Raw genomic sequence first — 22959 nt, 5'->3', positions numbered from 1 at the left:
GGCAAATGTATGATTCACGCAGGTGCAGATGCAGCATCACAATACATCAGAAGGCGTGCAGTATTGTGGTGGTTTTATTTTGCAATTGAGATTAAAAAAAAATTGTTATGTTATTAGTGCAACTCAAGAGACAATGTCGCTTCGTTCCATTGGAATCATTGTAATTGCTTCAGCCGTAATTATACTTGGCTAGATGACATTTATAAACAATTTGGAGGATGAAAAATTCATGGATTTTGGAAGCTCTCAATTTGATACTTTAGCAATGTATTCTGGCATATTGTACACCACGATTTTCCCATTCCATATCCATACGATGCATGACATCATCGCCAGGCACCAAAGGAAGGTCGGACTCAGTTTTTACTCCTTTTTCTTCTTTGTTTGTCTGGGTGATATCTCAGCCATCCTTTGAGCATGGAAGCTAAATCTGGGGACAAAAGTGAAGTTGTGCTTTTGCAAAACTGTTTTTTTGTTTTGTTTTGACTTATCAATGAATTGATTCATCACTTAACTATTATCGATTTATTCATGACTTATTTATTTTCTTTTTAATTTCGGCAATATAGCAGGCACTGATTGAGATCGGAAACCCATATTTGGACACGACAGTGAATGAGTGATTTGGCTATAAAGGGTATTTTTGTTTTATTGATGAATCAGTGAATCGATGAATTATTCATTTTTCGATTTATTTTATAATTTTCAAAAAATTACAGATTCGGATGAAACAGTAGTGATTTAGGTGTGCTATGAGACAATTGATGAAGAATCAATTAGTTTACGATTATCATTTATTTTAATAATGTAAATAATCAATTAATCAATCAATCATTGAACAACACTCCTCCCCAAATCCGTCTCCATATGATGCAAGGCAAGCAGAATCATTTTTACACATTTACAGTACCTCAGAATTACTTTTTTTCACATAAACTAGTGTTATTATTATTATTTTTTATGCACTGTCAATGCTCGTATGAGAGTTAACACACAATGCACAGCAAGGGGGACATGAGACATGAGGGCCGGTCGAGGGAAGTCCAAAACAAAAAACAGAGATATTATGAGATATGTGGAAGGCAGAGAGATGGGGTGGGGAACACATGATACAATAGATGGACATCACAGGGACTTTCAGGAAGGAAAGCAGGGAATCTGAAGGAGGTGGGATTGGGGTGGATTAACGGGTGTAGAAAAGATCAAGGTTTTGTATGAGGGAAGATAAGAGGTGGTGGTGAACGGCTGTTTGGAAGACCTGGAGGGAAGAATGGCATTGAAGAGAGTGTGTGAGTTTATTACAATGGTGGGAAAAAAGAGGAATAATAGAGTGAAGGTGAGCAGTGATTCGTGATTTTATTAGTTTCACCAGAAGGCGGCTGCTGACGGACCTTGAGCGCCCTGCAGAAATATTGGGGGGGGGGGGAGTAAGATTTAACATATCGCAGACAGAGAAGGGGGAGTAAGACTGGAAAGATTATGGGAGAAGACAGAAAGACCACCAACCTGCCTGCAGTGAGAGAGTGAGAGGCCCAAACACTTAGACTCACCTCTGGAGATAGCAATAATCCTAAATGCCTTGGTTTGCACAGCATGAAGTGGAGAAAGGTCAGAGGCAGGAGCACCAGCCCAGAGGGGGAGCAGTACTCCATCAGGCTGTGGTCAAAAGCTTTGTATGGGGTCAGGAGCTCAGGTGGGCAGAGGAAGGACTTTGCACGACGGAGGATTCCCAGTTGGCGACTGGCTTTGGAGGCCAGGTTGGAAATGTGGCTTTCCCAGAAAATATCATGGCAGATAGTGAGACCAAGAAGCTTGAATGAAACGTCTTCTTGCAGCAGATTTTTCAAAAAGTAGATGGGCGGCTTTCCCAAACGGTCCTTTCAGAGAGACAAAGTGAGAGTGTGAGATTTGTCCTGATTGAAAGGCATGTTCCAGGTGTTGGACTAGTTTGTGATTTTACCCAAATCTGCAGAGAGCGAAGAAGCTGGTGCTTGCCGGTCTGAGGGATGGCAGATGGTACGACAGAGGGTGGAGTCATCAGCAAATAAATAAAGAGGATTTTCCAAGAGTCAGAGAGATCATTGATGAAAACCAGAAAAAGAACAGGCCCAGAATGCTGCCTTGAGGAACTCAACCTGGACAGGAAGAGGTGATGAGAGAACTCTATGTAGGGCCACATGTTGGTTGCCACAGAAGAGGAAGTCTGCGAACCATGATTGGAGATGGCCTTGGATACCATCGGAAGAGGGTTTGCTGAGCAGGGCAGGATGCCAGACTATGTCAAAAGCATGCGATATGTCCAGGGAGAGGGCTCTGATTACATGTCTTTGGTGGAGGAGCACCAGCTATTGTTGGGAGACCAGAAGCAGCATATCCAGGGTAGAGTGACCTGGTCCCCCCCCCCCCAAAAAAAATTAAAAACATTTAAAAAACCCCAAAATTTGAACACATTTTCCTCAGAAGTACATTTTAATGATTAACAATCATTTGCATTTGTTTACCTAAGAAGTTCACCGCTCCCTAACTATTCCATCTCCATGTGCAGTACGGTGGCAAGGGTGGTACAGAACGTGCCCGGCAATGTCCCATACTGGAGGATTTTTTTTTCATGGGCCAGTGTCCTTTGCATGCTCCTGTACTTGATTTTCATTCTTGTTAGTTCGGAACACATTCGAGAACAAAAGATTTTGCTATTAAAGGCATTCGACTTCATTCTCCAGTAGCTTTTCAGGATATCATTTTATACACAATTTTTGGGGTGGCCATTTTATTCCATGCAATTCCGACCTATGGAGTACGACCATGTTCCATTTTCACTTTTTTCCTTTCAAGGTTATCATTCTCAGTAACGGCAATCACATCCTGATTGAATGGCTTTTTATGGTGAATTACGTACATTTTACGGAAAGCAAGAACGATCGTTGAGCGAATCTCCTGCATTCTGAACCCAAATATTAATGGATTAACAAAGGCCGGTGTGACTGCACTTAAAAGATTCAAGATAAAACCAAACGTGGGAAGTCTTACAAATCGTTTCAACGCCATCGAGACAATAAGTAGTATAAACTGCGCTAGAGATGCAAACAATTGTGTAAAACATGTGTGCAAGGCTTTTATATTTGCCTCTGTGGATGATTTACGACATTTACGAACAATACACCAAGTAGAGTACAGTGCTGTAAAACCGGTTAAACCAGACACAAGATACTGAAAAAATAGAGAATGCATGAGTGAAGGATTAACATTTCCACAAGCTGATCTTGCAACAGGAGATGAAGCACAGATGACATCACGAACTACCACAGAGTAGTTGCAGTACACCATTGTTGTTGGTACTACAACATAGCTTACACTCAACAACAATCCGATTGTCAAAACTACAATGACAAGTTTCACAGCACCACCTTTGTTCACCATCAGAGCCACATAACTGTACGGCCAAAAAATAGCCCAATGTCGGTCAATGTACATCAACCATGTGGTGAGAAACTGCTGAAACACTGTGAAATGTATACTAAACAACTGAAACAAACACTCATTGAACGATATTTTTTCACGTGTTGCAATTATTCCACTGAAAAAGCATGATATTAGCACGACTCCAAATATAGTGTCAGCGAGCGATGATAAAGCAATGTACAAGAGCATGGGTGAATGTAATCCACGATGAAAACAAGCCGCTATGATTGCTGCGTTGAGAGGGATTGAAATACACATAATAATCGTGAAAACCGACATGATAACTCGACCGCCGGAATCCAAAGGAATATCCGACAAGTCCAGTGTGACCGTGTGAGGAAAATATCCCACAAGGTTTGTGTTCATGTCATCTGTAAAAACACAATGAAAATTGTTATAACTTTTGTTTTGTCAAGTTCACAATGATGATCACAATGAAACATTCACTACATTAAATATCCATACATATGATACCATTTAATATGATAGCCATGTGCAGTGCACAGAGGATTAATAACGTTTAACGAACAAGCTGATGTGTTGCTAAAACCGCTTTCATTCAGCAAATTAGACAATATTTGCAGGAATAAGTTTTGTTGTGTAAAATTTGTTGTTTTGCTTACGACAAGCTAAAATCCACATTATTTGATCAAAAACATGCGTTTCTGCATTAGAATCGTGCTTTAGAACAAAAACAGGGTGACATTACTCCATGAGACATGACATTGGAATTTAACATTAAAGTTAAATCAGTTCGTCCTGTTGTATGTACATTTAACTCATCATGCCGGAACCTTAAGTTCAAATCCTCCATAATTTTCCTGACGATAATGTGTGTGTATCTTATCTCAAGATATTTTGTTGAATTGTGCTCTATTTACCGTAGTCTTTGTAATTCATGTTAAAGTATCTGCTGAAACCTGAAAGCACTGTTCTGCGTATCATAATTACCCTGTTCACACGAAGCAGAAAGTGGAGTTAGTGCCCACTGCTTCACTATGTCTATCTTTCTGTCCACAAACATCAGTTCAGATCGACGAACAACTTATTTACCATTGAATTATAATTTTAAACACGAATCAGAACGTGAATCTGAACAAGAACCTGAAACTTTGCAGTAATTTGGTTCATAATTCACCCCAATCGAGCATGCGCACATGCGGGGACAAAGATAATTCTGTCTGTCTGCCCAAAAAAGAGAATTGAAAATCCTTCCAAACCGAAGACTTACTGTTTTTAAAGAGGTCAAAAAAGATACAAACAACAGACACAAATAATTCATGTAAGTCGCTAAATCCGGTGCTGTGAAAGTCGCATAATCAATGGCAGTAAACTTCGAAAAAAATTAAGTTTTTTCTGCAACTTTTGAAATCATTATTTTATTTCGATTGAATTATATACTTGAACTCTACAGAACAAAATTGCCATCATTGTACTTTCAAAACCCTTCCGTTTGGTAGAACTTGTACGAAATATTACGGCATTTTAAGTCATCTGGACAACTCGCAGACCCTCCCCGTGTCGTATTTTCTCATGAGTGTGTGGGGTGAGATGTTCTATGAACTCGGTCGTTGGTAAAAGTAAAAATCAAGCATTTTGATTGAAATGAAAATTTGTTGGTTTGGCTCAGGAAGCAAACAAGTTCTAGATTTCCCAAGACCAACAAAACTCAACACAGTATTTCTCTAACAATGAATGTTGAAGTATAAGTACAACATGAGCTATCCTTTCATCTTATTTTCACTATGACCAAGCATTTGTTCTTTATCTTGCCGAACATAGATTTTGTTGGAGTTTACAACCCATATTCTACCATTGGTGTGATATGGCTCCTCTTTGTGTTAAAACAGCAACCACGTCAGGAGCTTTTGAGAGTGAAGCTTTTGCAAGTTAATCAAAACATAAATCCATTCTTCATTGGTGCAATCAAGACTTCTTGGGCTATCACCTTGTCAATAGAACATTGAATTACACAACATATTGACCTGAATGAATTTATTTCTACATTTGATAAATGAAAAAATGGGAAAATAAATTTAAATTTCAATGATCACCCTTGTTGCAGGAACCCATCTATTGTATTCCATAACGTGAGCCACCCTACACATTATAATGTGCATTTATTTGAGTTACCGATCATGTGAAAAGTACACAACTGTGAGAACGTACAATCAGAAGCATTTTCTCTTTTTCCTTGTAAAATATGTCTGTAATTTAAAAATGCAGAACTTTTATTCATACGAATGCACAATATGCATTTTGGAAAGGTAATTGTGAGGGTGAGGGTGGGGGGGTGGAGAGGGGAGAGAATCTGAGTGTTCGACTCGTGAACCGAAACACTTGCACAAACCCTGATCATTCAGGGCCGTGGCTGTCGATCGCGCGTCTGGTATTGAGAGTCGTGGCATGGTGGAGACGTGCACTGTGTAATAATGGTGCCGTGCGATGCCTGATCATACCTGTGCTCCAGATGCTCAGCCGGTGCACACTGCATTGATTCTGTGCCAGGAAATGGGATCAAACATCAGGACAGCATGAACAAGTGCAGACAGTGTAACCTAATGTCGTTCCTGACAAAAGGATTCTCCTGAAACGTCATTTAATTTGTTCCTGAAACATGGTTTTCATGCAATACCAATCACCAAGTTAGACGTTACGAGAATTAAAATCGATGCAACACACAAATCTCGCTGAAACATTTCAACCTCATACATTTGCAGCATTCTCAAATATGTAATCACGTAGTAAGTACTTTCCTGCATAAATGGGTGTAATATGTTAAATTAAGCGAAATGAGCGAAAACACATGGATCTGTTACAATGACATTTCGGTTTTGCACAAGTCCAGAATTCCGACCCATTTACTTGGTGTACTGCTATCCTAAACACACACACACACACACACACAGACACACACACACAGACACACACACACACACACACACACACACACACACACACACACACACACACACACACACTCACACATCTTGATTATCCAGAAAACAACACGACATAATTAATTTTCAAGAGTTTGTACGTTATTATTTCTGTGTCCAACACGTTATTCAACACGTCACACAAGCGATAAAAGCTCACCCAGCCAGGTAATAACAGGTATCTCACCCCTCCCCCCCCCCCCCCCACACCCCAAAAAATCCAAGGCAGCCCTGTGGTCGCCCCTGCTCGTACTATATAATATTTTATGAGATGCACTCGATCGATCGAACTCCACGATGAGATGCATTCTACTTTACATACACAATCACACACTTACTTGTATCGTGTCCAGAAGCTTTCGGTCTTCACAAGTATGTTGTATCAGATTCCCCATTATATACACTCAAAGCACAATTCCAAAGAGAGTCATTGGGCCTGAGGGAGTCTTTCAGCGTTTGGCCAAATTGTGACTTTCTTCTTGGATGGTTGATTTGTTAAATGAAGGAGAAACATCAAGAAAACTCCATTGAGTGCTCTCATCTGAAGCAGTGGAGCATGATTGTTGAAACCCAGGTTCAAATTCCATATTCAGCACACATGGAAAGTTGGAGGTGACAAAAAACTGGTTGGTGGGAATCAAAACCAAGTTATTTATTTATTAGACATGATCGGAGGTGATTCGTCATGTGGAATCCTGGAGGATGGTGACGTGCCTTTCAGTGAGAGAAACCTCATAACGTCACACAGCCAATTGACTTTGAGGAACACATTGCGTATCAGCTGCAGGACGCTCCAGGGGTTTTTGTGTTCCATTAATAATCATCTTGTGTAGCGCTTGCCCAGTGGCTTAAGTAATCAAGCAAGCCCCCAAACGAAAAGCTTGCTGCTTGATAACTGAACACACCCCTGGTGTGCTCCATGATCAATGAGCTTGCTATAGCTTGCCAAGCCAGCCGTTCCTTATCAATAGTGTCGAATGATGGAATGCTTGCTAGAGTGCTTAAGCCTTTTGGCGAGCACTCCAAAATAAACTTGGCAACTGAACGCATCCCAGGTCTCACAGTATGGGTCAAACCTTGCGAGTGGAATGGAAGCGAAACATTGCGTTTTCAGAATGGATCGAATTTCCATCCAATACGGGTTTTGACGAAATTAATACGGGTCTGCAGGTAGTCACAAACAATACGGGTCTGCAGGTATTCACAAACTGAACGGGTCAAACCCTTGAAATCCGGGTCACTTGCCATGTCGGATGCAGTCCCATAACTTGGATTAGAAACGACCAGAATGGCAAGAGGCCATTGATAAGTTCAGGTACCAAAATTAAATTGAGAACATCTCTGAAGCGGTGAAGCTGTGAGGCTGTACGTGAAGCTGTGAAACCGTGAAGTTGTGAGGCCGTACGGGAAGCTGTGAGACCGTACGTGAAGCTGTGAAGCCGTGAAGACTATATGCCTATTCATCACCTCCTGTGTGAACGTTGGTCGCAGACAACACGAACATCAACAAATTACGTTCGACTTGAATGTTCCTTTCACAGTGAAGCTGTTTGACTACATATCTATTAATTATGTACTGTTTGAAAGTTAGTTGCACACTGACTTCACACACATATGTCTATTCATTCCTTACTATTGGAAGGTAAAGGAAGATCCAGGCTTTCAATGACATCTTTGATGCTGCTCTCTTGTCTGTACCTGTTTATGGCGAGGATGTTGAGGTCACGGACAGATTCACTGAACTTCGCAGTGATGTTCGTGTCTCTGCTGGCTGTTTCAGAGGTCAACAGACATCTGGTGTAGCAGGGGAGTCATGGATTCACCAGACCATGGGGTGTGGTGCTGCCGGTTCCTGTGTGGGAGGAAAAATCCAAGTCTTGAGGACCAAGATGCTTCCCGTGTTTCTCTACAGAAGTGAGTCTTGGACTCTGACCAGGGATCTGATACGGCGATTTAATTCCTTTGGGACCAGGCCTCGACAGAGAATCCTTGGCTCTCGCTGATCGGACTTTGTGTCCAACGTTCAGTTCCTGTGTGAGACTGAAATGAGATTTGTTACCGACATAGTCTGTGAATATCAGCTCTGGCTGTATGGACATGTTACTCATTTCCTGACGCTGATTCTGCTCCTCAGATTCTCTCTGCGAGGGAGCTTCATGAGCGGAGTCACCGAATGGACCGATCACGTGCCTCATGGTTGCAGCAGGTTGATCAGCATCTCAAGGAGATGGGGATGGGCTCGGCTTCTTCCTGGGGGATGGCTGGACAGAGGCCACTGGAGTACCTGTGGAAATGGACGCAGTGACGAGGAGCTCCAGCGCATGCTCCCATACCTGACCTGACCTGACCTGTGCTGCTGAACCGGGTGTCAATCCCGACGGCAAAAGGTGGGTGTCGAACGTCAATGGAAAAATGTAGAAACCTAAGCTGAATAATCCGAGACCACAGCCATGCCCGACCATCAAAATATAACGTTCAGGAAAAGTCCATGGTGTGTTCGATGAATCAAATGTCCTGCATGTCCAAAGTGAAAATGATAATCAAAATAATATGTGTAAATAAATCGTCTTTTTCCAAGCCAATGTATCTTGATGCAAGGGAATAGAATCAGTCTCCATTGGACTAACAGCTATCTATCGCATGCACATATGGTGAATTTCGTTCATGCGGAAATTAAAACTGGCGTAAAATCATACATCATGAATGTGTCATGAAGAGGAAAAGGTAATCCAGAAGAAAGAAAGGGAGTCTGTTCTCCACCATTCTCCAACACATCAAAGAGATAGAATCCCACCAGACAAGGGGAAGGGGATATTGTGAACATGCATTTATGGAAATAAATGTCTGAGAACCTGGATGTTGTGTGCATTACTCGGATCCGAATCTGAAATCCACAAGTGTTATTCACGCATGTGCAGAAGCAGCATCACAATACTTCACAAAGGTGTTCAGTATTGTGGTTGTATTATTTTGCAAATCCGATTGAAGAATTGTTGTTGTTGTTATGGTACGAGTACAATACCCAAGAGACAATGTCGCTTCTTTCCATTGGAATCATTATAATTGCTTCAGCCGTGATTGTGCTCGGCTGGAGGGCATTTATCAGCAATTTGGGGGGTGAAAAATTCATCGATATTGCGAACTCTCAATTTGATAGTTTAGCGATGTATTCTGGCATATTGTACACGACTCCTTTACTATTCCCTATCCAGGTGATGCATGACATCATCGCCAGGCACCAAAAGAAGATTTTCACTCTTTTTTCTTCTTTGTTTGTCTGGGCGATATCTCAGCCATCCTTTGAGCTTGGAAGCTCAAATTTTGGGACAAAAGTGAAGATGTGCTTTTCAAAAGATGGTGTTTTTTTCTTTTTTGGATTTATCAATGAGTTGAATAGTTACTTCATTATTAATGATTTATTTATTATTTACTTATTTTCTTTCTAACTTGGGCAATATTTCAGGCATCTTTTGAGCTAAGAAGTGGATATTTGGACACGACAGTGAACAAGTGATTTGGCTATAAAAGGGTATTTTTGGTTTTTAATTAATCATTTCATCGATTAATTATTCATTTTTCGATGAATTTTTTAATTTTCAAAAAGTCACATATTAGAATGAAACTGTGGTGAATGCTCAGTGGTGAATGAATCAGTGGTGAATGTATTATGTATGCTCTGAAACAATGTAAAATGTCTACTAAAGAACTGAAACAAACACAGATGAAATGATATTAATTCACATCTTGCCATTATTCTACTGAAATAGCATGATATTACCACGACTCCAAATAAAGTGTCAGCGAACAATGATAAAGCAATGTACAAGAGAATGGGTGAATTGAATCTATTATAAAAACAAGCCGCTGTGATTACTGCATTGAGAGATAGACATACACATAATGAACTTGAAAACCGACATGATATCTCGACCGCCGTAATCCAAGGGAATATCCGACACATCCAGTGTGACAGTTGAGAGGCAAATATCCGACAGCGTTTGTGTTCATGCCTCCTGAAAAACACAAGGAAAATTGGAATAACTTGTGTTTTGTCAAGTTCACAATGATGATTTCAATGAAACATTCATTTCATTAAATATCAGTAAATATCTCACAATATAATATGATAGCCATGTCCAGTATCTTTGGAGAACAAGATGATGTGTTGTTAAAAACGCTTGTATTTGGCAAATTAGACCATATTTGCAGGAATTAGGTTCGTTGTGTAAAATTTGTTGCATTGCTTACTACAAGATAAAATACACATTATTTGATGAAAAATATGTGTTTCTGCATTAAAATCGTGCTTGAGAACAAAAACAAGGGTGACAATAATCCATGAGACATGACATTGGAATTTTACATGAAAGTTAAATCAGTTTGTCCTGTTTTATGTGAATTTATCTCATTATGCCGGTATCTCATGTTCAAATTCGAGATATTGCGTTGAATTGTGCTTTATTTACTGGGGTCTTTGTAATTCAAGTCATTAAAGTATCTGCTGATGTAACCTGAAAGCACTGTTCTGCGTATCATAATTATCCTGCTCACACGAAGCAGAAAGTGGAGTTAGTGCTGTCTGGCTGTCTACAAACATCGGTTTATGATCGAGGTTATCATCGAATGTTAAATTTTGAACACGAATCAGAACGTGAATCTGAACACGATCCTGAAACTTAGCGGTAATTTGGTTTATAATTCACCCCAATCGAGCATGTGCACAGACGGGGATAACTGTTTGTCTGTCTGTCTGGCCATCAAGGATAATTGAAAATCATTCCAAACAGAAAGCTTACTGTTTTTAAAGATGTCAGAAAAGATACAAATAACAGACACAAATAACTAAAATAACTCGTGAAAGACGGTGGTGTGAAAGTCGCATAACCAACGGCAGTAAACTTCCAAAAAAAGGTTTTTTCTAAAACTTTAAATTTTTTTGTTTTATTTCGATTGAAGTATTTACTTGAACTTTGCAGAACGAAATCGCCATCATGGTACTTTCAAAATCATTCCGTTTTGCAGAATTTGGACAAAATATTGGCGCATATTATGTCATCTGGACAAATTAAATTTACCACTCGTGGACCCTCCCCGTGTCGTCTTTTCTCATGAGTGTGTGGGATGAGATGTTCTATGAACTCTGTCATTTGTAAAAGTAAAAGTCAAACATATATTGAGTGAATTGAAAATTTGATGTTTGGCTCAGGAAGGCAACAAGTTCTAGATGATCCAAGAACAACAGTATTCAACACACTATTTCTCTTGCAACCAATGTGTAAGTCGCAGTGCAACATTAGGCATCCTTTCATCTTATTTTAATGTTGCACAAACGTTTGTTGTTTATCTTGCTATGTATAAATTTTGTTTGAGTTCACAACCATTATTCTACTGCTGGTGTGATATGGCTCCTCTTTGTGTTCAAATAGCAAGCAAGTTGGAAGCTTTTGAGAGTGAAGCTTTTCCAAGTTGATCAAAACATACATCCATTCTTCATTGGTGCAACAAAGACTTTTTGCGCTCTCCTCTGGTAAAGAGAACATGGAATTACATAAAACATTGACCTGAAGGAATTATTTCAAGATTTGAGAAAGTCAAAACATGGAAAAAAAAATTCTTAATTCCAATGATTAGCCACGTTGCAGGAACCCATCAATTGTATTCCGTCACATGAGCCATAACACACATGACAATGTGCATTTATTTGAATTACCTTTCACGTGAAAATATACAACTGTGAGGATGTGCAATCAGAAGCCTTTTCTCCTTTTCCTTGTAAAATATATCTGTAATTTATCAATGCCAAGTTTTATTCAAACTAATGCACAATATGCTTTTTCAAAAGGTAATTCTGAGGGTGAGGAGGGGAGAGATTCTGAAGGTTCGCTTCGGCACTTAAACACTTGTACAATCCCTGATCATATGTTGGTGTGGCTGTCGGTCAGGTGTCTCGTATTGATAGACTTGGGATGGTGGAGACTTTCACTGTGTATAAATAGTGCCGTGCGACGCCTGATCACACCTGTGGTCCAGATGACTGATTGCATGCTCAGCCGGTGCACACTGCATTTGAACTGTGCCAGCAAATGGGATCAAACATCAGGACAGCATGAGCAAGTGCAGTGTAACCTGATATCGTGCCTGACACAAGGAGTTTCATGAACCATCATTTCATTTGTTCCCGAAACATGCTTTTCATACAATACCAATCACCAGGTTAGATGTGACTACCATTAAAAGACATGAGCATGGTGAAAGAACAACACAAGTCGGATGTCCACATGGAATCGTTCAATCTACTGTGGATTTGATTTATAAAAAGACAGAAACACTCACACTTACACCAGAAATTCCACCACTACCAAAACCGCTTTATTGCACACATGCACAGACCTATAATGTTCAATGTATTATTCACATTGAAATACAACGTAGAGGTGTACAGTATTGCAACTGTATTTTTTTTTAATACAAACAAAAACATTTTTGTTGCAGTATGGATACATTACCGAAAAGACAATGTCACTTCCTTCTATTGGAATCATTGGAATTGCTTCAGCTCTTGTTGTGCTCGGCTCGATGACATTTATCAACAATTTGGGGGATGAACAATTCGTCGATTTTGCGAACTCTCAATTTGGTATGTTAGCGATGTATACTGGCATCTTTTTTCCTTCTTGTTGTGAACACATTCAATAATAAAAGGTGTGCCTCTTAAAGGCCTTTGACTTCACTCCACAGGAGCTTTTCAACATATCATTTTGTCCACATTTAATGGGATGGCCATTATATTCTCAAGTCATCACTACATATTGAGCATGACTGAACTCCATGATTTTTACTTTTTCCCTTTCGGTTATCATTCTCAGACACGGAAATCACACCCAGATTGAATGGCTTTTCGTGCTGAGGCCGAGGTCACATTTTACACGGCGGTTGTGGGGTCTTCAAAATCTACGGCCTCTAGCAATTATACGGCGGCCGTAGTATTTCCACGGTCACACAATGCAGCAGTCACAAATGTTTTTATTTTTCGGGGAGCCGAACGGGGTATTTATAAGTTGTGGAGACCGAAAACGTGGGGGTGCCGTACGGTCTTTGATTTGATGTCGCACGGTGACCTTAAGGAGTCCATGCGGCGGCCATATAATTTTAAAGGCAGATGCAAGGTAGACTCAAGGTGCCCACAAGGCGACCGCAGGGGGACCGCAGGGGGCCCTAAGGCGAACGTGCGGCCAGACGGACGGTAACGTGTGCGTTCTTTTTTTTTCTTTTTTTTTAACCAATTCTTTTGTTTCAGCTTGTCGAATTGCTACGGTGAACGTAGAAATGAAAAAAGTTATAACTCCACGCTATAATTCCACGGCGACCCAACGGCCTGTAAAATATAGCCATACGGCGTAGGGCAACCCTGAGGCCACCTCAGTTTCTCTGCGGCTGCCGCACGTTTCTGTCAATTCAGAGGGCGTACGGCCACCGTATCCTCGCCGTAGAGCAAATGTGACCTAGGCCAAAATAACGTGCATTCATATGGTAAGCAAGCTGTTTGGGTGTGTAAGAATTGATGTTTTGCTCACAAGAGAACAGCTGAAAATCTTGAATGACTCTGGCTCGATTAAAATTAAAATGTCAAAACCAATCTTGAAGAGATATTCAATAAGAGAGATGAGTGGAGGATTTCTCCCATTTCTAATTCCTTTATTTGCTGGTTTAAGTGTGGCTGGAGCATTGACGGGTGGGATTTCAGCAGCGGTGAAAACTGCCAACGAAAGGAAGGCTCAACTCCAGGCTCAAAAAGAGATGAAAAGACAAAACAAAGAGTTGGAGAAACATATTAGTGGAAGTGGTGTTATTGCAGATTTTGCTGAAAAACTTGAAAGCCTACCTGAAAAATCGAGATTGTTCGTTGGAGATCTGCTTTCTTATACTGCACAAGCAAGTGTAAAATGAACTAAAAGGGGTAATGGATTATATCTTTCTCATAAATAAATGAGCATTCATGAGTAGTTTAAAGAATTTGGAAAGAAGAGAACATCAAATTGAGAACTTGCCAAATACTGTGAGGAATTAAAACCTGTTAATGTGGTTATTTGTATGAGAGATGAATTAACAAACTTATCCAATTATACAAAGAATATTATTATTAATTTAGATCAAATGAAAATGGTTCTCATTGGGTTTGCATTTGCAATCATCAGGTTAAATATTATTTTGATATTTATGGTCTTCCTCCACCTGTCGAAGTCATAAAATTATTGCAGAAGGTGTTTAACAAACATTTCAAGTCCAAAGTTTAAATTGTCAATTATTTCTGTATGTGTTGTTTCAACTCAACAAAAGTAAAAAAAATTATGATGTTATTTTTAATCTAATATAAATGACTTATGTTGGAAAAGAAGGATTCGAACTTTGGTGTATCCCAAGAACTGGATATTTATTACGCAAGTTATTACACAAAGACACAGGCTGAATGACAGAAATATAATATTACAAAAAAATATTACATTTAAAAATGCTTATAAATTAATCAATTATCCAAGCCCGACTGAGGCAAATGACTTCGTGAGATTAAGTAATTTATCACAATATCCTTAAATAAAACGGCTGTGTATTTCAAAGATACAGAAGTGTTGATTTTATATCTGGGTCATACAGAATTCACAGTTCCAATTGAAATAATATTTTATAAAGAAGGCCATATCGTTTGTATGGGAATAGAACATTAGAGATATGATATGAATTATTTAGGGTAAAATTGGTCATTTAAAATAAACCTCGAAGACCTGAAAGAATTAAATCAGTCTCGTAAGGAAGAATATTTTCCACTTGGTGCTGCTAATGATATTTGTGGAAGCACAATTTTGCACACAAAAAATAAAAGAATTTAATAAAGCGAAAAGCAATAATGCTTTTGCTCCAGTTTATATAATGAAAACAGAAAGAACAGGAATTTAGATAGTAAGTCAGGGAATATAAACTGATTTAACCAAAGGAAGTTGGGGAGGTATTGCCTGTCATCATACGAATCATACATTACTGATACATAAATGCCAGAAAGAAGGCTTCAAGAAAATTTATCGTTTCGGTATCCAAGCATACCGACAAGAAAAGGGTATTCGGCATTTTAATAAGTGTGCTTTACAACATAAGAATGGGGTGCTTTCAATAAATAATTGGCTTTATACTGATGTTGCCAAACCAACAAGTTTGGATTTAATTAAAATGTCAAATAATGAAAAGGTTTTAAAGTTGAGAAAATACAAGGCTCTTTTAGAAATTCAGAAGAAATGTTTTTGGTTTCCTGTTGGAAAAATATATATATATATATATATATATATATATATATATATATATATATATATATATATATATATATATATATATATACATATATATATTTGGATGCAAGAATATCAAGAAATGCAGATGAATATATGTATGATGTTCTATGGGGTGAAAGTGGTTCAAGGGTAGGAAAGAATGAGGAAGGAGTTCAAGGACATGAGGCAAGAGAGAATGAGGCGAGGGAGAAGAGAGAGGACAACGCAAAGGAGAAGCAAGAGAAGGAGGCAATGGAGAAGAGAGAGGAGGCAAGGGAGAAGAGAGAAAGGAAGGAGAGAGAGAGGGAGGAAAGAGAGAGAATGATTGAATATTAAAATATGGAAACCAGTGAGATTTAAAAAAAAGATTGGAGGTATTGCAGAAAATGAATCAATCGCAACACACTGAGGAGGAAAACAAAGAATTAACTAGTTGAGCAAAAATATATGGGTCAAGGGTATTAACAGTGATTTCAGGGAGAAGATTTTAACGAGAAAGTGGAGATAAAGAACAGAAAGAAGGAAAAGATTATATTATTGATGATGTCGTTGTAATTGAGTTTGGTTAAATTGTACATTTTTTTTCTTCAATAAATGGACAAACTTTATGCATTTCTAAGGACTCTATATATTTTAAAAATTCAGATTCAAATGTACATGTTGGAAATTAAAAAGGTTTTCACACTCCATCGGAATTTTTCTGATAAATGAATTAGTTGTCTCAAATGTAAATAGAAAACCAAGATTAAAATACCTTGTATGTTAAAAGTAAAAACAATAGGGTTAAACAAAAAGGGATGAGTGGTGTATGGCTCTAAAAAGAGTAAATTCATCTCCAAACAAAAACTTGGGGGAGATATACAAAAGGTTTTATCAGAGAGTAAATTTACAACCAAGCTGTTGTAAATACCACGGGAATAAATAAATGAATACCACGGGAGTGACATCAACCAGGATATTCTTTCTGTAATCCAGGAACAAACTTGGACAAAAGACTAGATGAGGCGAACAATCCTAAACCTTCGTCTAAACCTAAAAACAGTGTTGATGAAGTGTGTATGAAGCATGATATTGATGATGGAAATATCACGACTTTGGAAGAAAAACACGAAGTGGATCGAGAAATGTTGTAAAATTTGTCTTTGATACAAAATCCAACTTTGAGAGAAAAAGTTGATAGGTTCATCGTGAAGAACATGATCAGTGCGAAATTGCAACTTGGCATTGGAAATTCAAAACAATTATCGGATCTTCTGATCTCATGAAGATTGAAGAGAAATTTGCTTATTAATTACATTAACCAAAAATCACAAAGTTTAATAGAAGGAAGATTTGTTCCAAAGAAGTTCAATATATCTGGTCAACTGACTTGATTTAACTCAATAATGATAAGGGGTAAATAAAACTTTAATGAATTTTCTTTAAGATAACGGTATTACATTATACCACACCTTTCATGAAGGAAAAGTGGTTGTTATTGAGCATTTTAATCACACATGAAAAGAGAGACTATATAAAATTCACTCAACTCGGTTCTCAACCTTGGTTATCTTTAATTCAGGACATTTTCGATAAGTACAACAATACAATAAGAACAACAGACGTCTGGGCCGGGATTCAATAAGTACAACAGATGTCTGGGTCAACAGTCATGGATTCCCTGGATCATGGAGTGTGGCGCTGGCGGTACCTGTGTAGGAGGATGAAAGACCGAGTCTTCAGGTCCTTGTTGCTTCCAGTCTTGCTCGCCAGATTTGAGACTTGCACTCTGACGAGGGGTTTTAGATGGAGACTTAATTCCTTTGGTACCATGTCTCTTCGGAGAATCCTTGGCTATCGCTGGTCAGACTTTGTGTCCAATAAGCAGTTGCTGAGAGAGACTGAAATGAGATTTGTTACCTGCATCGTCCGTGAGCATCAGCTGCGGCTGAATGGACATGTGGCTCGTTTTTCTGGCACTGATCCTGCTCACCAGATTCTCTCAGCGAGGGAGCATCGTGAGTGGAGGAGGCCAACAGGCTAACCACGTGCCTTGTGGTTGCATCAGGTTGATTGGCATCTCAAGGAGATAGGGATGGGCCAGGCATCTGCCTGGGGGATGTCCAGACCGAGGCCACTGGAGTACCGGAAGAAAGTGGATGCAGCAACACGCTGCTCTGGCGCATGCTGCCATTCCTTAGTTGACCTGACACACATACACACACAAACTGACACACACTCACACACTCACACACACACACACACACACACTGACACACACTGACACACACACTCTCTCATACACACACTGTCACACAAACACACAAACTTTTCTTCTGTTTATCGCCGATAGGTCACAATTTTAAACCGATCTTCAAGAGCCTTCACCACATGGTAGAGTTTGCCATAACGAAGAAGCCTATTGTTTTAAACGTCAGAAGGTCAAAACGTCAACATAGGCCAAAGGTCAACAACTTACGTGCGATTTCTAAGAATTTTCATCCGATTGACTTGAAATTTGAAGAGAATCTATATTTCAGGTCAATGAATTCAATTAAGTATTATTTTTAAGGTCATCATGGATCAAAAGGTCAATATAGGCCAGCGTTTCTCAACCGGGGGCCATCGGCCTTCGACCGGGGGGGCCATGAGCGGACAACGAAAAACTGCGATTCAGAATGCAGAAGCTTGAAATGTACAATTAAGGTGACGAGTCTCCGGTCATAGTGTCAAAGTAAAAAGGGTAGATGAGTTTAACCACGATTTTAAAAGAGAAGGCGGAGCCAAAAGAGCAATCATTGTAAACCACTCTTTACAAAAACGTTAGAAATTTGTATTTTTCAATTTTTTTCTCAGATGTCGAAGGTTCGAAAATGTAATGACAGCAATGTCAAGTTTGGATTCACGAATGTCACTCGAGATGGCGTGGACTGCGCGCAATGTCTGCACCGCTCGGTCGTGATGTCAAATGCGTCACTACGTCCTTCCAAACTTTCAAATCATCGCGACAAGATGCATCCCGGAAGGAAGGAAGATAATATCGATGCTCTGTCTGTGAAACGATCACTATATGACCGTGAACCGACACTTCCCAAATTTGGATTCCGGCCAGAAGAAAAACATGCTCTTTAATCCAGCTACGAAGTGGCATACCGAATTGCGAAGTGCAAGAAACCGCACACTATTGCTGAGGACCTTATCAAGCCATGTACAGAGAAAATGGTGGAATTGATGATCGGACCAAAGGCGAAAAAGAAGATCCAGCAAGTTTCACTCTCTAATGACACGATCCGACGACGGATTGACGACATGGCCGCTGATGTGTGCCGGCAAGTTTGCTCCGAAATCAAACAAAGCAAGCTCCAGGCTAGCCTTCAATTAGACTAGTCTACCGACACCGCCCTGGAGATCCAGTTGATCGCCTTCGCTCGCTACGAGAGAAAGGGAAAGATGAAGGAAGAGTTCTTGTTCTGCAATACCCTACCAACCACAGCGACAGCGGCAGATATCAAAGCTATTGTGGACTCTTTTTTTTTGAAGCTAATGGACTCGGTTGGCAGAATTTCAAGCACATTTGTGCTGATGGTGCCCCAGCGATGGTCGGCATCAGAGGAGGGTTCGTCACGCTTGTGAAGAAAGAATGGCCCCATGAGACGTCCTCCCACTGTTCGCTGCACTGATACGCTCTTGCGTCAAAGACTCTTCCGCCTCGTTTGCTGGAAGTCATGGACGTCGCAGTCAAAGTGATCAACTTCATTCGTTCGAAGGCCAAAAATCATCGGCTCTTTCAACTCCTGGCCAAGGAAATGGGAGCGGAACATGTTGGACTTCTGTTCCACACCAAAGTCCGTTGGCTATCAAGGGGGAAATGCCTCTCTCGGCTGTATGAACTCCGGGTTGAGGTGGAAATCTTCCTGCGAGACAACGAAAGCAACCTCCATGTCCACTTCGACAATGAAGAGTTTGTCATGATGCTCGCCGACCTGGCCGATATATTCGGCCTACTCAACGAAATGAACCAGTCCTTGCAAGGCCGTGATGTGACAGACAGTGACGTTCAAGACAAGCTTGCCGGACTGTCTGCTATAATGTAAGTCTGGCAGGTACGAATCGAGGCCGGGTCCACTGCCTCGTTTCCTTTCTTGGACGAGCACCTGCAGACGCAGAGGGTTGAGCTTCCCGTCGGCATCAAAGATTCCATCAATAGACATCTCGACAATCTCTCCGCTGATTTCAAATCGTATTTCGACGATGCACCGTTGGATGTTCCGTGGCACAAAGACCCGTTTAACGACAAAATTGAACCAACTGAAAACGAAGCAGAGGAGCAGGCAGAGTTGAAGGTTTCAAAAGCAACGAAGCTGGTCTTCAGTAACAAAGAAGACCACTCCACCTTCTGGTTGTCTGTTCAGGATGCGTATCCACTACTCAGCAAGAAGGCATCCCTAATGCTCATTCAATTCGCCACGACATATCTTTGCGAATCTGGATTTTCTGACCTTGCGACCATCAAAACGAAGTCCAGAAACTGTCTTGACGTTGGGAACGATATTCGCCTTGCTGTGTCCAAGACGGAGCCGCTCATAAGAGGCCTCGTCAGACAAGCCCAACAGCAAGTGTCTCATTGATTGTATTGCTTAGAAAAATGTTTACTTTGATTTATCTTTTAAGACTGAGTAAATAAATTTCATAAAACGAAATCTGCATCTTTTATTGAAGGGCAGGGGACCACGAATGTTAAGCGACTCGGTAGGGGGGCCATGGGCCATCAAAGGTTGAGAAACGCTGACATCGGCCAAAGATCAACAACTCAGGTTAGACGTGTAAAATCCAGAATTTTCATCCAATTGACTTGAAATTTGAAGAGTATTTATACTTCAGGTCATTGAATTCAAACAGTCAATTATTTTTGATAAAAACATGGACCAAAAGGTCAATATCGACCCATGATCAACAACTAAGATGGTATTTCTAAAATCCTCAATTTTCATCCGATTGACTCTAAATTTGAAGAGGATTTATATTTCAGGACATTGAATTAAACGAGCCAATTATTGTAGAGGTCAACATGGACCAAAAGGTGAACACAGGCCCATGGTCAACAACAGAGGTGGTATTTCTAAAAGCCTCAATTTTCATCCGATTGACTTGAAATTTGGAGAGCCGTTGCACATTTGGTCATTTAATTCAATCATCAATTATTTTTGAGGTCAAATTTGTTTTATGGATTTTGTAAGTATCATGCTCTGCACAACATCTTCTTCTTGTTTGTTTGTCTGTTTTTCTGTGTGCAAGGTATCTCAACGAGTTGTGGATGGATTCTGACGAAACTTGGTGGTCACGTTGGGTGTTTGAATAGGAAGAACTAATTCAATTTTGGTGAAGATCCCAATCCGGATCCGGAACTGGTAATTTTTTCAGTGATTTTTCACCATCGAGAGAGAGAGAGAGAGAGGGCTAAACTAATATATAGCACGATATCTCACAAAGTTGGCACGGATTTGAATGAAACTTGGTGGACAGTTTGAGACTGTGAACACGACAAATGAGTTCGATCTTGGTGAAGATCCGAATCCGGATCCAGATATGATAATTTTTTTCAGTGATTCTTCACCTTTGAGAGATCGAGCTGAAAACAATGTATTGCATAATGTTTCAAAATTGTATTGGGCCCGATATGTTCTTGTGGATTAGGCATTACATGGCAGAGGTATGCCCTCTACCAAGTGCCCCTCTAGTTTGATAATTCATGTGACCGGCACACATTTGTAGCCAGAGTTGTAATTGTAAAGTGCAATGTGTTGTCTAATATCAAATTCCTGAAATGGCCGTGAATCATGAGCTAACTTTTACGACAGTTGTTTATGCTCAATCATGGTGTTGATTGGTACAACTGTGTTTATACGTGTATGGAGCTTCCTGTTCATGGGCATCTCAGCCGGTGTTTGAAATCGCAACAAATGAGTGTGCAAGAGACCACTCATTTTACGCAGAGGAAATTTTATTGTTTTCTCGACACTTTCTGCCCTTTCACCACACAAACTTGTCATTTTTTTTCCTGCTACCTCCTACCCTAATACATCGTGTTCAGGGAGATCCAAATGTGTGTTTTTTTTCTGTCAATTCCATTGCAGAAGATATGTGTATGGCCTTGTCGTAATCCAATGATTCTTCTCACAGCAATCTGAGTTTGATGTGTTTGTTCGCATTTTCACAAACGAAGCGATCACGGAGAATTTCCTCGAAATTACTTCCTCATTCACAACGTTCAGCCAATTAATGTGAGGCTGCTACATAATCCGAAATGGCCTCACTGCCTTCCTGCCTGAATATAATCAGCTTGTAGTGCTGCACTGTCATTGATGGCTTCAGATTCCAATGTTTTTCAACAATGGAAATCAACTCTGAGAAAGCAATGTCCCCCAGCTTCCACATTTTGAAAAAGCTTGACATGAGCATGTCGGTTGGTGCACCGCAAACACTCAGCATTATCTATTGTTGCTGATCCACACTCTTAATGTCATTAACTGCGAAATAGTGCTGAAACCGCTCCCCATAAAGCGACCACTCGTCCTCTGTGGATTTAAACTCTTCTAATGCCAAACATGGCCATGATTCTACAAAATAAATAAATTTGTCTCCAACGCAAAATATTTACCCTCGCCACCAGAAGTGTAGAAGCCACCAGAACTTCTCCCAGAATGAGATGGATGTCTGAAAAAGACTCATACGTACACCAGAAATTCTGCCATAACCAAAACCACTTTTTGGCACACATGCACATACCGATCATGGCAAATGTATTATTCACGCAAGTGCAGATGCAGCATCACAATACATCAGAAAGGCGTACAGTATTGTTGTGGTTTTATTTGCAATTCAGATTTTAAAAAATAACTGTTATGGTATTAGTACAACTTAAGAGACAATGTCGCTTCCTTCCATTGGAATCATTGTAATTGCTTCAGCCGTAATTGTATGAGGCTCGATGACATTTATAAACTATTTGGTGGATGAACAATTCATCGATTTTGTGAGCTCTCAATTTGATACTTTAGCGATGTATTCTGGCAAATTGTACACCACGAATTTTCTATTCCTTATCCAGGTGATGCATGACATCATCGCCACGCAGAAAACGAAGGTTGAACTCAGTTTTCACTCCTTTTTCTTCTTTGTTTGTCCGGTCGATATCTCAACCATCCTTTAAGCTTGGAAGCTAAAATTTGGGACAAAAGTGAAGTTGTGCTTTTGCAAAAACTGTA

This window comes from Eptatretus burgeri, chromosome 2 (assembly GCF_056783735.1).
Source record: "Eptatretus burgeri isolate ZD-2024b chromosome 2, Ebu_testis_v1, whole genome shotgun sequence".
Lineage (NCBI taxonomy): Eukaryota > Metazoa > Chordata > Myxini > Myxiniformes > Myxinidae > Eptatretus > Eptatretus burgeri.
The sequence above is the reverse complement of the archived record's forward strand: the minus strand, read 5'-3'. Positions refer to the sequence as shown.